The following is a 17,209-nucleotide window of genomic DNA, read 5'->3' on the forward strand; positions in this document are numbered from 1 at the left end:
TGACAGGAAAAAAAACCCTTTATAAACATAGATTTAAAACCTACATTTCTGTTTTAAGGTAAAAGAGTTACCCTTTTCTATACCTGTAAAAACACACTAGAAAAATATGAAAAATTTATTCTTTTGTAGTTGACATAAAGGCGCTACTTATAAAATCGAGACACAAATCCCTGATTAATATGGATACTCTACATGTACCATATAGTTATTGGTTCAAAAGTTGTTTTTATTTTAATCAGAAAGATTTTGTCATTCAAGTGTTCAAGTAGTTTATATTTGCAGACTCAGATAATATAATATAAAACCTAGGAACATCAGTGCTAGTTATCGTTAATAATTTTTTTCAGGTGCTAACATCTTTTAGACAAAAATAAAGAAATAATATTGGGGGTCCTCTCAGGGATAAGCTACCTGAATGACCTGATGGTGAGTTGCCTTTTTTTTTTTTTTTTTTAATTTTTATCTTTCAGAGAACCAGAGTAACTGAACTAGACTCTCCATTATTTCTTTTCAACTGCGTAGGGGACAACATTGCTGTCAGCAGTCCCGGAGAGCTGCTACTTTTATCTGCTAATATCTGTGTATATTAGCCATTGATATGAAGTGTAGTATTTACCAAAAAATACCTTCATTTCTTTTCTCCAGATCTTCTGTCTTTCCCATATTTTAAAGAAAACAGGTTTTTTGTTTCTTAGGGTTTTTTTTCATAAAAGTAAGACATTTTGGCAGGATATAAAGAAAATAGTAAAGAAAAACATGTAGGGGCACCTGGGTGGCTCAGTTGGTTAAGTGTCTGGCTTCAGCTCAAGTCATGATCTTGTGGTTGGTGGGTTCAAGCCCCTCTTCAGGCTCAAGGCCTGGAGCCTGCTTCGGATTCTGTGTCTCCCTCTGTCTCTGACCCTTCCCTTCTCATGCACTGTCTCCCTGTCTCTCAAAAATAAACATTAAGAAAAATCTTTACAAAAAAAAAAAACAAAGAAAAACACATAGATCTGTATTCATTTCACTAACCAAAGATAACTTTTGTTAGGATTTTGTTTCAAAATATGTATCTATATCCTATTCTATCTATATATTCATCATCTGTCACTCATCCATCTATCTGTCCATATACCTATATTACACATATATAGGATAAAGCAAGATGATGTTGTATGTTAGCCTATAATTTAAAGAAGAAATTAATTCCAGTATAGTTAACATACCGTGTTATATTAGTTTCAGCTGTCCAATATAATGATTCAACAATTCTATGCATTACTCAGTGCTCACTGTGATAAGTGTACTGTTTAATCTCCATCACCTGTTTCACCCCCACCCACCTCCACTCAGGTAGCCATCAGTTTGTTCTTTATAGTTAAGTCTGTTTCCTGATTTGTTGCTATCTTTTTTTTCCTTTGCTTGTTTCTTTTGTTTCTGAAATTCCACGCATGAATGAAATCATGTGGTATTCATCTTTCTCTGACTGACGTATTTCATTTAGCATTATACTCTCTAGATTCATCCATGTTGTTGCAAATAGAAAGATTTTATTTTTTATGGCTAAATAATATTCCATTTATATATATAATCTCTTCTTTATCCACTCATATGTTGATGGACACTTGAGCTGCTTCCATAATATGGCTATTATAAATAATAGGAATGCATAAATATTTATTCCTATAAACATAAGAATGCATGTATCTTTTCAAATTAATGTTGTCATACTCTCTTAACCTGTAACTTTAAAAAAAACTAAGATATAATTCAGTAGTTTAAATTGTACAATTTAGAAGTTTTTAGCTTATCCACAGGATTGTCTGATCATCATCACTACCTAATTTCAGAATATTTCATCACCCCAAAAAGAAACCTTTGCCTTTTAAAAGTTCCTCCCTATTCTCTGCCCCCTCCAGCCCCTGACAAATACTAATATACCTTTGAACTCAAAAGATTTACCTATTGTGGATATTTTACATAAATACAATCATACCGTATGTGGCCTTTTGTGATTGTTTTCTTCACGTACAGTGATTTCAAGGTTCATGCAATTTATAGCATCTACCATCCTTTTCTTGATTGAATATTGTACGAATATATCACATTTCATTTATCCACTCATCATAATGTCCATTTGGGTTGTTTCTACTCTTTGGCTATTATGAATAATGCTGCATAAATGTGTGTACAAGTTTTTGTGTGAACAAATGCTTTCAGTTCTCTTAGGTATATACCTCGGAGTGGAATTGGTAAATCATATGGTAAATCTACTTTAAATTTTTGAGGAATCACAAAATTCTCTGTCACAGTACTACACCATTTTACATTCCCATTGGCAACACATGAAGGCTCCAGTTTCTCCAAAACTGACCAACACTTCTTATTTTCCATTTTTAAAAATATAGTTATCCTAGTGGCTTTGTATAATCCTTTTTAAAGTAAAATTATGCCATTGAATCTATATTAATAAGCCATTCTATGATCATTTTAATGGCTATATTGTATTCCATTATATCTAGGTGTCATTATTTATCCATGCCCTGACTGAAATAAGCTTATGTTGTTTTCATTTTTCCTATAATAGAGAACACTGGACTAAAGATTCATATATTTGTGTCCATTTAGGTTATCAACTTTTTCGCATTATTTGAATACAGAAACAATAATACAGTTAACATGTTTATAATATGTTCTTGTACAGTCACCTGTCCATATTCATAGCATAAATTTCTCTTATTGGATCAAAAAATAAGTGTGCTTTAAATCTTGAAAATTTGCCTCCAGCATGGTTGTACCAATTTAAATTATTATCAGCAGTACATGGAAGTGTCAGTTTTACCCTACCTTCATCTGTAATATTTATTCTTGGACCAAATGGGAGCATAATTATCCCATTAATGTCTTTTATTACTAGTTAGATGGAACACTGCATATATTCTCACTGTGACTGTTTATATCACAACTGTTTATATTTTCCCAGTTGTGTAACAGTGTTAAATTCTTCTTACATGAAAGGGTTCCTTGCATATTAAAAATATTAATCCCTTGTTACATTTCTATAAGTTGATTCTTTTAAAAATTGTTTGAAATTCTGAAATTTGTATGTTATTAAAATTATCAATTAGTTCCTTAATATTTTAAATGTGATGTCATGCTTAAAAAACTATCATTTCAAGATTATAATTTTTTATGTAAAGATCTCTAGGACTTGTGTAATGATAAAAACTTTTAATTCTCTAAATTTCCCTCTGAGGGCAGCCTTGGCTTTATCTTTCAAGTTTTGAAATGTATTGCTATATGTTAAGTAGTACACTATAATTTTAATTTTAGTTTTCTCTTTAACTAAAGAGTTAGTTAACATGAGTGCTTAATTGGTTTTTCTAAATCTCTAGGAATTTCTTTAATTTTTATCTTCCTTGGAGTTGTTTTAACTTTTCAATATTTTTAAAGCTGTTAAGGATTTTAAGTTTTATTCAATAATGCTTAGAGAATATGAATTAAGATTTATGATAATTATCCATATTTTATCTTGGGAGAAAGTAATATTTTTGTAAACGTTTCATATGTATTTGAATGTACCATATCTTATTTAATAGTTACTGTTTTTTTATCTGTTTGATGATAGGCCAGTTTCTGAAAGGGATATATGAAAGCCAGACCATATTTTTTAAATTTATGAGTACTTTTTTACTTTTGTGTTTTACTCTTTCTTTTAATTATGTTCCAAATTGTTATGCACGCAGCATCAAATAGAAGCACCTCGAATCACCATGGTAACGTAGACAATTCACATCTATCACAGTGGCCTAATATACATTGACAGCTTGTGTAATTAGAGAAAATCAGGTCCATTATACATAAATGATGTGGTATCCTTTCTTTAATTCAGTACACAAATTATTGTCAAAAATGAGTAGCCCTCTCCTAATTTGATATTTTATCCATTTTTTTAAATACTTAGACATCTGTTCCAATAGGGTTATCTGTGTTTCATTGGCTTATTGTAATTCTGCAAATATTAACAAAATATTAATTCTGAAATACATTGAAAGGTGGTACATTAATGATATTTCAAACTAAAACCTGAGATAAAAGAACAATTTGACATTCAGCAACAAAATGAAGTAGTGACTCAACTGGTAAGAGATGAATATTACCTTATTTTACTCTTCAGAAAAATCTTCATAATGGAAAAATGAATAAGCTTCTTGGCTTAAAAATATGTGATTCTAATCCCAGATAGTTATGGCTTATAAACTGGGAATTCTGACAGAAGTTTGACTAATTTAAAATCTAAAAATATACAGAAAAGCTGCTTTGGAGAATTGGGTTGAGGCAATTCTGTATATGACCCATTTTGTTTGGGTACAGAAACCTACGGGCAGGATTCATATTCCCCAAGGGCATAATAACAAGGCTAAGAATAGCATTCAGTCAATTCACAGAATTACACAACAGCTAAAGCCCTTTCAATAGACCCTTCCTTTCAAGATATTTTTAAATGTGAATCTCTCCTTTTTCATTTCTTTCATTCTTTTATTTGTTATTTCTACCGTCCTCCATTCTGCTCTCTTTACTTCCTGCCTTCCTCCCTCTCTCCCTACTCTGTCTCTCTTTTTCTCTTTCTTCTTCTTGGCTCCCTGATTCATGACACATACTCATTATTGATCTATGTAGGTCCACTTTCATTTATTTAGTTAGTTGTTTGGTTATTTCAAAGAATGTAATAAGCATTTATAAAAATATTGCCCTGCCCCACCCCAAGCTAGGATTTTGGCAAAGTGCTACACTCTAACATATATTCCTATCACCAACCTATCCCCCTATCCCTCCTGAACAATCAATATTTCTGCCTTTTAAAATAGGTTTGTCCTGCATATGTATTTCCAAAGAGCACAACATTTTGAGTTTTAATCATTTATACATATGTAAAATATATTTTTGTAAAAAATATGTAAAATATATACTTACTTTTCCACTTAATATTATTTTGCTAAAATCCATCCATATTTATGACCATCTCTGTAGTTCATTCATTTTGACTGTAGAGTAATATTCCGTATACCACAGTTCATTCACTTTTGTGAGGGTATCTGGGGTGTTTCCAGAGGAGTTCTACAAAACAGTCAAGGAAGACAGTATCACAATTTTATATAAACTCTTGCAGAAAATAGAGAAAGAGATAATATTTTCCAATTTATCCTCTGTGGCCAGTATAAACCTGAAATCAAAACAAAAAGGACATTCTAAGAAAGAAAAATTACAGATCCACCTCACTCATGCATATGAATGTAAGGATTCTAAATAAAATATTAGCTGATTAAATACAACAGTGTGGGAAAAAAATCAAAATCAAGTTGGATCTGTACCAAGCTTCCATGACATAATATTGAAAATGTATGCATGTAATTTATTATGGTACAAATTAAAAGAAAAAAAGATTATCTCAAAAGATGCACAAAAGACATGGCTAACATTAAAAGTGTATTCATGATAAAAATATTAGTACATTTATAATGAAAAGAACTTTCCTAAACTGATAAGAAGCACCTATAAAATGCCTAGATCAAATATAATCTTAAATGAGTAATGAGAGAAATATTTTTTGAAAATTGGGAGAAGTACGGGGCACCTGGGTGGCTCAGTCAATTAAACATCTGACTCCAGCTCAGGCCATAATCTCATGGTTCATGGGTTCAAACCCCATGTTAGGCTCTGTGCGGACAGCTCAGAGCTTGGAGCCTGCTTCAGATTTTGTGTCTCTCTCTGTCTGCCCTTCCCTCTCTCTCTATCTCTCTCTCTCTCAAAAATAAATAAACATTAAAAAAAAAAAAACCCCCCCAAAAAAAAAAAAAAAAAAAAAAAAAAAAAACCCCCTACAAAAAAAAAAAAAAAAAATTAGGAGAATACAAGAATGTCCACCGTTTTCACTTCACGTCAAAATTGTATTGAAGATCTCAGATAGTGCAATAAGGAAAGGGCGAGGCATGATTGGAATATAAGAATTGCTATGGGAAAATGAAATTATAACTATTTGCAAATCACATAATTCTTTACATAGATTTCTTTTTAATTTGGCTTAAGTATAAAAACAGCTTTTCAGAGGTGTTTCAACCTTAAAACTATTTTAGCATTTTTAGCTGTCTTGTTCATGATTATAGGTGTCATCCTGTGCATGGTAGGATGTTTTAGTAGCACCCCTCGCCTCTTCCAGCTGTCACAGTGGTACCTCTCCTCCAACTGCAACAGTCAAAAATGTCTCCAGACATTGCCAAATACCCCCAGCTGAGAACCCCTGAGCTAGATATGAGACTAATACAGAAAAAAAAAAGTCAGCTGCCTTCTATATATGTATAAACAGCAAAGCAGTAGATAATATAAATTTAGATACCATTTACAGTAGTATCAGAGAATATTAATTATGTAGGAGTACATCTACAAAAGATGGTTACGTGCTATGGAAAGGAAATGATAAGGCTGTATTAAAACTTAGAAAAGAAGACCTAAATAACTAAGAGACAGCTCATGTTCATGGATAGGAAGATATTCTAAAGATATTAAATCTTTCCCCATTGATTTCTAGATTCCATATATTTTCTGATAATCTAACCAGGATTGTGCATGGAACTTAAGATGGTTCTAAATTGTATGCAGAGGAGAAGTCAGAACACTTCTGAGAAGAAAGAATAGGAAGTGTTAGACCCGCCATACCAGCATCAGTCTTACTATGAACCTTAGTAATTTAGCATACTGGAAGTATGATACTGGGTCAAAGACAGAAAAATGAATTAATGGAGGAAAGAGAAGCACCATGAAAAGACCCATTTCTCCATGTAACTTAGGTAAATCCAGCCAATTGGAAAAGGAGAGTATTGCTGAATAATGATCATCAATATAGGGGAAAAGTGACATTTCCAGCCTCACTCCAACAATAAACTATGGGTGGATTAAAAATGCAAATGTCAGAAACAAAAATTTAAAACTCTTAATAAACATTATTTTAAAACTTGATAAACTTGAAAATTTTGAATCTAGTTGGCAATATCTTTGTGTCTTTGTTTTCCAGCAACATTAGAGTGGATAGTCAGAGCCTTCCTCCTAGCATAGCTAATTTGAAAAGGCAGGAATATATGTACTCAAAAACTTCTCTTTCATAAATGTATTCATCACTGTTATAGATACAGTGATTAATTAATAACAGGATGGAGGCTATGTGTACAAAAATATATATAAGCTACTAAATACTCCTGAAAAGAAACAGTAAAGGTCTTCAGTTGCTCAAGATAAAGAAAGGTTTTCTGCTACAGAATGAAAATATACTGAATTCAGAGTATTGCAACACACTTTGATTTGTTCCCAAATTCCCCTTAAGATGCATTAATCTTGCCTAATTATTACATTATCTTTTCCATTTTATTCCCTTTAATCAAACATTTGATATTTCTGGCCACTTTTTTTAATAAGATATTTTATTTTTAAACTTCCTAATTCATCTGCTTCCCTGAGATGAATATCTCTAAATAATGGATCTTTTCTTATTTTGAGAGTTCAGTCAGCTTATTTGAGGGCTACCAAGGCAATTATGAGTTGTATTTCTGTTTCTCAAATAGTGTTCATTAATGATAATGACATTATGCACTTTTTTTAAAAAATTTGTAATGTTTTTAACAATTTATTTCTGAGAGAGAGAGAGCGTGGGAGAGCAGGGGAGGGTCAGAGAGAGAGGGAGACACAGAATCCAAAGCAGGCTCCAGGCTCTGAGCTAGCTGTCAGCACAGAGCCTGACATGAGACTCAAACCCACAAACCGTGAGATCATGACCTGAGCAGAAGTCCAGAAGTCAGACACTTAACCAACTGAGCCACCCAGGTGCCCTGACGTTTTGCATTCTTATAGCACCTTTAATGCAAGGATCATAAAGACAGTTCCACAAGAGAAAGTACTGTTGTCCGTTTAATTTCTTAATGGAAAAATCAAGAAGGAAGGTTTGGCTGAGAGAATTAGAAATGTCATTCAGCCATGTTTCTTGTCCTATTTATTTCATACACCAAAACAACTAGTTAAAATAAAATCATTTTCAACACAAAAAAATTGAAAGTACGAATGTGTTTTTCATACTTTTATATTTAGTTTTTATGAAAACATCCAACTGAGTGAGTACTTTAGCCAAGGTAAATGAGCATGGAGACTATACAGTGAAATTGGTTACACATTCTAGATTCCATCTTCATATTACACATGTCCACACTGCATTAATTAATATAAACTCTAAAGGAGATTCTGAAAGCAGTTACTCATCCATGCTGATATCGCTGATATTCAGTTGTAAAAAACTATATTATCCTTAAAGCTTTTACTGTGATATGAAGGGAAACATTTATTTCCATGTTTAACATAATATTATTTATTCATTTAATCATATTGATTGATAACCCACTTTTCTAGAAAAGTATATTTATAATCATCTTCTATAAAAAATAGACTCATACACTATAATGGCTCAAAAAGAGAGGGGTTTGTTTTTACTCAGGTAATAGTGCTAGATGAATGGATGGATGCATGGGTTGCTAGCGCAGACCTTCTCCAAGAACCCACACTGGAATCCAGGCTGATGCAAGCTCTGGCATCTTTAACATATAGCTTCCCTTGTTGCCCAGTGTGGTATTTTCATTCTAGCCAGTAAGAGGGTGAAAAGATCATAAAAGACCACTCCAGAGGCTTTAAATGAGTGTCCAGAAATCACTTGTATTCACGTTCCATTGTCTGGAGCTAATCATTTGACCACACCTGACTACATGGAAGAGTGCAACTGTAGCCAAGCTATGTACCCCAGAAAAAGAGAAAATGGATTTCAGTGCTCAACCAACAGTCTTTGCTATACATATAGTAGTGAATATAATGTAAAAATGCTCCACAGTCATGAAGCTTATTATCTAACAATATGTAAGTTAAACAAACCACATATTTATGATATTTGTAAGAGCTGTGAAGTAAATAAATAATGTGTGTAAGAGTGAATGATAGGGAGAGGAAACAGGCTAATTTGAGTGTGGTGATCTGTCCAAACATCTTGCTGTGATATTTGATCTGGGATATAAATGAGAAGGAACCAGTCATGTAAAGATTCAAATGGAATAATACTGGGGAGAGAGAGGGAGAGAGAGAGAGAGGGAGAGAGAGACAAAAGTCCCAAAATACAGCCAACGTTGTTTTTGAACAGAAAGCCCAGTGTGGATTAAAGATAGAAGTGAGTAAGATTGGAGAAATAAACATTTTGTGTTATATTCTAAATGAAATGGGAAGCCACTACATGATTTTAAGGAAAAGAGCCATGTGATTTGATTTGTGTCTCAAAGTATCATCACTCTGGCTGCCAGGCAGAGACTGGGTTGTTGTAAATTCTGGATATGTTTTGGAGATAGAACCTGTTAATGCCTTAGATGTAAGCTTTTGTTTGTTTTTACTACCAGAGCATTTTGGATCTTATTTTACGATTTTATCTCCAGATCTGGCATCCACTGAGACAGACTTTGGTGGATCCATGCCTCTTTATGGGAGAAACTAGTGAAAGGGGTTCAGTTTAGTTCAAGTGGAGTCCAGAGGGGTTCAGGTCAGTTGAAGTTGAAATGGAGATCAAAAAGGGTTCAGCAGTGGACTTCTCCAAAGCATGAAGGGTTAGGGCAATGCCTGATGAAATGATTTGTCTTTTAAAAGTCTCCCATTTGAGGGGTGCCTGGGTGCTCAGTCAGTTAAGCAACCAACTTCAGCTCAGGTCATGATCTCATGGTTTGTGAGTTGAGCCCTGCATCGGGCTCTGTGCTAACACTTCAGAGCCTGGAGTTTGCTTCAGATTTTCTCTCTCTCTCTCTCTCTCTCTCTCTGTTTCTCCCTCTCCCTCTCCCTTGCTCATGGTCTGTCTCAAAAATAAACATTAAAAATAAAAACCTCTCCTGTTTGATATGAATGGCTGTTGAGCATTTGAAATATGACTAATCTGAATTACAATAATCTGTAGGTATAAGTATATGCAGAGTTTTGATGATTTGCTATGTAAAAAAATGTGAAATACCTCATTAATATTCTTTTTAAAAAATTTGTATTGTTCATTTATTTTTGAGAGAGAGACAGAGTGTGAGCAAGGGAGGGGCAGACAGAGAGGGAGACACAGAATCTGAAGCAGGCTCCAGGCTTGGAACTGTCAGCACAGAGGCCAGTGCGGGGCTTGGACCCATGGACTGTGGGTTCATGACCTGAGCCGAAGTGGGATGCCCAACCGACTGAGCCACCTGGGTGCCTCAAATATTCTTTATATTGGTTACTTTTTGACATCATATTATTTTGCATATATTGCGTTATGCAAAATGTATTACTGAAAACAATCTCATCAATTTCTTCTACTTTTTTAAAGCTTCTTTAAAGAACAGCTTTAGATTTCCAGAAACACTGGGTAGATAGTCTAGATGGTTCTCATATTTCACCCACCCAAACACACACAATTTCTTCAATTATTAACATTTTGTATTAGTATAGTATGTTTGTTACAATTAATAAACCAACAACAATACGTTCTTATTAATTAAACTCCATAGTTGACATTCATTCTTTCTGTTTGACAGGTAAGGGGTTTTAACTTAGGTTGTGGCTTGATTCAGTGGATGGGGTTTTGGCTTGATTCAATGTTAGCTACTAACTAAGAGAGGAAAGGCTGTGAGGGATATGTTTGGATGAAAAAGAATCAAATGTGTCTAGATGCATAAAGTTTAGGATTACTGTCAAACAACCAACGGAGTTACAAATAGTTGGGTAAGTCTGCAGTCAGGGATAGATATATAATTTTGAGACTCATCTGTGAAGGTATGAGGTTAAATTTCAAATTAAAATGGTGTGAAGGGTCACCTGGGTGGCTCAGTCGATTTAGTGTCAGACTCTTGATTTCAGCTGAGGTCATGATCTCATGATTCATGGGATTGAGCCCAACATTTGACTCTGTGCTGACAGTGCAGAGTTCTTGGAGTGCTTTCTCTCCCTCTCTCTGCCCCTCCCTCACTCTTTCTATCTCTCTCTCAAAATAAATAAATAAACCTTTAAAAAATGGTGTGAAGAGTTAGCAGGATATAAGACAATGGAGAGAGTGAGGACAGCTCACTTAAAAAGTTCTGTTTTATAGTTAAGGAGAAGAATGGATAAATGAGGCAATAGAGTCAATAATGGGTTTTCTGCTTTTCTTTTTTTTTTTTTAATGTGAGAGTTATTAGAACTCATTTGTTAATAGAATGGAATACTATGGACAGTCTAAATCTGTTGACGTCAAAGGAAGATGAGATACCTGTGAGATACCTGTGCACGGAGAGTGAGCCTTGAGGTCCTTGTACCAGGGGTGAAGCATGCCTGTGACTGGAGGGACATGTCCCTAGTAGGAGGGAGATCAAGATGAGTGTAGATGCAGGTAACTCATAGGTTTTGTGGTGGAGTGATGAGGGAGTTTTGTCTGACTGCTGCTTTTCCTCAGTGAGAAGGTATGAGACCAGCTGAAGTGATGGAGGGAGGTGTTGGGTATGTGAGGCATGAAACAGTCCATCATCCAGCGTGGGGAAATGGACTCACCGGCGAAGTGTGAAAGGACTGCAAAACAATGTTGACTGCACTCTTTGGATCTGAGGCCATGAATTTAAAGTAAGACCAGAGAGCAGGCTGGGACTAGATGAAGCAAGGGAGGTGTTTAATGTGCAGAATTTAGGGAAGCACTCGCTCTCACAGTCGTGCCCGAGGCACCTCACCTGCCTCAGTCTAGACTCGCCCTTGCCAGACATTAAAGTTTTACGATTTTCTCAAACAATATTCAGCTGCTTGAATATAGGCAAAGAAGATATACTATTGAGTTCAATCATGATTGTGATTTGGCAGAGGAATAAAATTGGTTGGAAGGAGATCATAGAACCTATGTAAGAATAAGAAGGAAGGGAAACTATTGTGGGGGTGAAGGATAATGACAAATCGGGTTGATAAATTAATCAATAAATTTAGGGGATCATAGAATGGTTGCAGTGGGGGTGGAGGGTGGTATCCAGAGAGTGGGAGATGATGCAGTTCCTGGCAAGGACAACTTTTAGACTGTGATCATAGTAGCGGGTGGTGAGACACATAAGAGGGATGATCATTGGAAGTGAGGAAGTCAGTTAATGCAGAGGCCAAGATGTTAAGTCATCCTGGTGGATGATGAGGCCACCAAGAATGCTAACAGGAATAGGGATAAAAAAGGATACAGAGTCAGATGCTAAAGTCTTCAATGAACAAAGGCTGACTAACTGATATATGTAATAGTAATGTGCCTGATTCCTAAATAATTAACCTATAATATGATTCTAATTCAAATATATAGGTCTGTTTATTGATTTTAATAAATACTTGAGAAAATAAATCGGATAAGGAAAAGGTGAGCATGAATAATTGAGATTCTGTTGAAGATTGCTATTTCCTATAGCATTTTGGTCAATGACTTAAGTCTTATATATTCATTCTTTTAAGGAAGCCAAAGCTCACTAAATCAACTGATTTCATTTTTCACTTTCTCATTTTTTTCATGCTTATCCAGTAGTGTAGGTTGTTATGAGAAGGAAAATGGATAAAGTTTTGTATCAAGAGGGAGGAAGGAAAGTAATAAACATGACAATAAACTGAGTGGCTTACACTTATAAATATATTTATAATATTTGCCCATAAAGGCAAATGAATTATTCTTGCATTGCATTTTGCATTGTGGAAATAAGCTAATGTAGATCAAGGGAGCATAAGCATAGGCAAAAGAACGGATAATGATGATCATGGTTTCCATTTATTGCACACCTATCGTGTGCCAGCCATGCATTAAGTGCTTTACATACATCATCTCATGTAACCTTCATAATAACCCAGGGAGGTAGAGGTTATTATGCTCCCTTGATGGTTGAGAAAACAGATTTTAGTGAGGGTAACTTGCCCAGATCACACAGGTAATTGGCAGAGCCAGAAATCAAACTCAGTCCCTGAATCCCAAGCTTATACTCTTCCCCAGAACAGTGTTCAACAGAGCCAACATTTGCAAATAAAATCTTTATTAGATGTATCATTTTTTCCTACAAAAACATATTGAAGCACTTGATATGCCTAGTAATAAAAATAGATAGTTTTTTCAATGCATTTCTTATTGAGAAGAGAATATTCCAGGAGATGTATAGACTCTGAGAGTGGTACTTGACAAGAGTTATCTAACAGCTCCACGTTGTTTATTTCCATTTCTCCCCTAGTGCATATCGATTAAGAAGTTTTATAAAAAATTAATACACTTCAAAATTTCTGAAATAACTAAGTCTAGGAGATAGTGTCTAGGAGATCTATATCTAAATACATGAATATCTAAATATATTTATATTTCTTACCTGTTTGTTGGTAAATCATAACAAAATTTTGGATATATGAGACACTTGTCATTTAAAATTGTTTTCTGGACAACATATCACTCAATCAGGTTTTTCAGGGGTGGTCAGATTCATAAAAAGGAAATTTTAAACTTCTTCTTATAGCATGGCCCCTCCTAGCTATTCAAGGGTGTTCTTGGTTCCATAAACCAAAGAATCAGGGTAACCATTTGAGATAAGCCTATGTGTAATGGAGTCATTCTTCCTGTGAAAGGGTTGAAGTAATTCAACTGCAAGCCTAGCCCCAGATCAGAAATCAGATTAGTAAAACAAGTTGCAAGAGTGGTTTCCAACATCACACTGATAACAAAGGGAAAGGGGCTCATTTGGTCCCTTCATTAGTGAATATAAAAGATGAGAAGTGACATACATGCATTTCATAATGTTATGGACAGGGAAATTATGGATTTACTTGGGATCTTTAGTGAGTGAGTTATGCTTTACTGTAATTTGTTAATTGCTCACTCAGTGTGAAGCATACGGTCTTTAGTTCAGTGCCTACAAAGATTAGAGATACGTCCTGGCTGTGTTAAAGAAACCTCCTTTGTGAGGAAGGCAGAAGGTCTACCCAGTGTTGAGCACATAATAGACTCTCAATAAATATTTGTTGAATAAATGTTTTGATCGGGTATGAGGATGAATAGTAAAAGTATATGGAGTGTAGCGAGTGATATGATAGAGCAAGATAGGATGCAAAGAGGCACTTAGGCTTTTGCTCCAGGTTTAGAAGCTCAAGCTTCTTCAGGTGTGACCTTTGAGCTGCATCTTGGAAGGAATTATATGGAGAAGAAGGGATAGGAGGAAGGGAATATATGAATAATAACATGTACAAAGGCAGAATGGTAAGAATGAGCATGGTGAATTCAGAGAACTAGATTTTAGGTATAGGTGGCATTATGCTGATAGAGAAGAAAGAATGGGGAGCCCAAGTAGCGCAGTTAATCATCCAACTTGCTCTTGGCTCAGGTCAAGATCTCATGGTTTGTGAGTTCAAGCCCTGTATCAAGCCCTGTGTCTCTGTGTTGATGGTGCGGAGCTTGCTTGGGATTCTGTCGCTCCTTCTCTCTAACGCCACCCCCCCCCCCCCCCAAAATGGACTTAAAAATAAGAAAAATAAAAAGAAAGAGGAGAATGAAGATTAGGTTAGTGAGGGTGGCTTGAGAAAAGCCATATATGATCCCTGAGAAGTTCCTATGTTTTCATATGGACACTGGATCTCACATACACCATTGCCATAAAAGCATAAGGGAAATTAATAATAAGTATTAACAGTTGATACCTATATAATGTTTACTCTGTACTAAATATTTTACATATTTTAATTCATTTAATCTTCACATACTCCTCTGAGGTAGGAACTACTATTAACACATTTTAAAAATGAGACACATGAAATTCGTGGAAATTATGTAACTTACCTGAGATCATACATCTAATAAGTGACAGAGCTGGGGTTTGAACTCAGTGATCTGGCTCCAAAACCCCACACTCCTAACCATTTTAGTATATTGCCTCTTAATACAATGTCAAGCTCAGTGTGACTTGTTGTTAATAATATTCAGTTAGACAATTATTATTTTTGTGATAATATAGCTCTCATTCACTTGCTTTCTAATAGACTTTGTCAAGTTGGAGAAAAGAGATGTAGAAACAGCTGGCATACTAAGAATGATATGTAACTCAGAGTACATTCATGAGAACGTGTTACATGAGTGGCTTTCTTCAATCTTAGGTATCATCAAGTTTAAAAAGATTTAGACTACTGTGGTAGGAGATGAGAGGTCATTCAGTAAGGGATGTAACATTGTGGATTTTAGTTAGAGAAATCAAATATTCCTTTATTCATGAAGAATACGACATGATAATTTTTTGAAGTGGTATATAGATGTCAGAATTGTTGATGATGTTGACGTGAAGTTTATAAAGATATGTATTTTTCCATCCAGGAATCTCTTTCCCATTTGAATTTCCATTATCCTTTGTCTAGATATCACTTAAAGAATTTTTAGCATCTAATCTATTCCTCTGCATTGGTGTGTACTGGAAATACTTAGGGGTGAATAGTAATCATAATAATAATCTCTAATTATCCCATGCATTGTTCTGTGCACTTGACAGGTATTTGTTCATTTAATTCTTACAAGAACTCTATGATAAAAGTGTCATTATTACCTTGATTTTTCAGATGAGGAAACTTGGTTTTAAAGGTTAACCTGCTCAAGGTCACTAGGAGTTCTGTTTTGGTGAGGCATGGCGAATGGGTTTCCACTTGAGTGGAGTAGCTAAGATAGTACTAGTTGATTGGAGAGCTCCTATTTTATTCCCCAATTCCTCATTTCTTTCTTGATTTATATATAAAACCATTTCCCATGTGAATTAATAATAATAATAATAATTTAACTGCATACAGATCTTCTAGGACTTCAACACATGCTCATATACATTGTTAAGTTCCCAAGTGACACTTGGATAGAAAGAAAGATACAAAGTTGTGGAAATAAATGGGGAGGTGGAGTTAGCATGGCCATGCAGCTCTTGACTCTCAGACCAGTGCTCTCCCCTCCATGCTATACCATCTCTTGTGGCCTCAGCAGTTTTGCAGATGCCAAGTATCTGTGATCCCATCAGAGATTTCATGCTGTGTCCAAATTTTAGAAACATTCCAGGGAACAGAGGGAATTAGACATCTCTCCATTAAATACTTGGAAACTACCCTAATTGCTGTTGTGTGACTGTGATTTTATTTATTTGCAAGTTATTGTCTTAAGTCATCTATGTTGTTTGATAAGTTAAATGTTTTAGAATTTTGTGATTATTGGGGCACCCGGGTGGCTCAGTCGGTTGAGCGTCTGACTTCGGCTCAGGTCATGATCTCACGGTTCGTGGGCTCGAGCCCCACATCAGGCTCTGTGCTCACAGCTAGCTCAGAGCCTGGAGCCTGTCTTCAGATTCTGTATCTCCCTCTCTCTCTCTGACCCTCTGTTCTGCTCACACTGCCCTCTATCTCTCTCTCAAAAACAAATTTAAAAAAAACCTTGAAAAAATTAGAATTTTGTGATTACTGGCATTCGTTAAAAACTCTTCAGGTAATAAACTCATAAAAATGGGATTGTTGATATATATAATCATTTGTAGTGTATATTTTGGGAGAGAACAATAGGAAAAGACAGAGCAAGAAGGAGACACTTTCTAGCACAGTATAGAAATTAAATCCAATATTCTATGACAAGAAATTCAGTGGAGGTGCCTACAGAGAGAAGATAGGGAAAAGAAAAGGGATTATTGGTATCCAGCGAATTTGTTGAGCTAGCAAAGAGTAATCCAACAAGATGAAGCAGGGAAATGGGTGAAGCTAAAAGCTGTTACAGAAGAGGAAGGTCTATTCAGCTTGTGAGGCTACATGGAATGAGAAAACATGGCAGCAATCCCTTACTACTTTTTAAAATGCTTATCTATCTATTTTGAGAGAAAGAGAGAGATAGACAGACAGACAGAGAGTGTGTGTGCGCGCGCACGTGCAGGGGAGGGGGGCAGAAAGGAGGGAGAGAGAAAATCCCAAGCAGGGTCTGTGCTGTCAATGCAGAGACCCACGTGTGGCTCATTCTCATGAACCCTGAGATCATGACCTGAGCCAAAACCAAGAGTCAGTTGCTTAACTGACGGATCTACCCAGGCATCCCACCTTTCTCCTCTTAAAACCTGAGAATATATAACACTTAATAAGTAGAAAAGTAAAAGTGAGCAAAAGCTATTAAGAGAAAAGTTGAAAGCTT

General features: G+C 35.2%; 1 protein-coding gene across 3 annotated transcripts in view; it reads left to right on the forward strand.

Moving 5' to 3' along the window:
• GRM8 (glutamate metabotropic receptor 8) overlaps positions 1-17,209 on the forward strand; it is a 739,885-nt gene that overhangs the window by 582,482 nt on the left and 140,194 nt on the right. The gene's annotated exons all lie outside the window — the stretch shown is intronic.

The sequence above is a fragment of the Crocuta crocuta genome, unplaced genomic scaffold, assembly GCF_008692635.1.
Source record: "Crocuta crocuta isolate KB4526 unplaced genomic scaffold, BGI_CrCroc_1.0 scaffold266, whole genome shotgun sequence".
In the NCBI taxonomy this organism is placed as follows: Eukaryota; Metazoa; Chordata; class Mammalia; order Carnivora; family Hyaenidae; genus Crocuta; species Crocuta crocuta.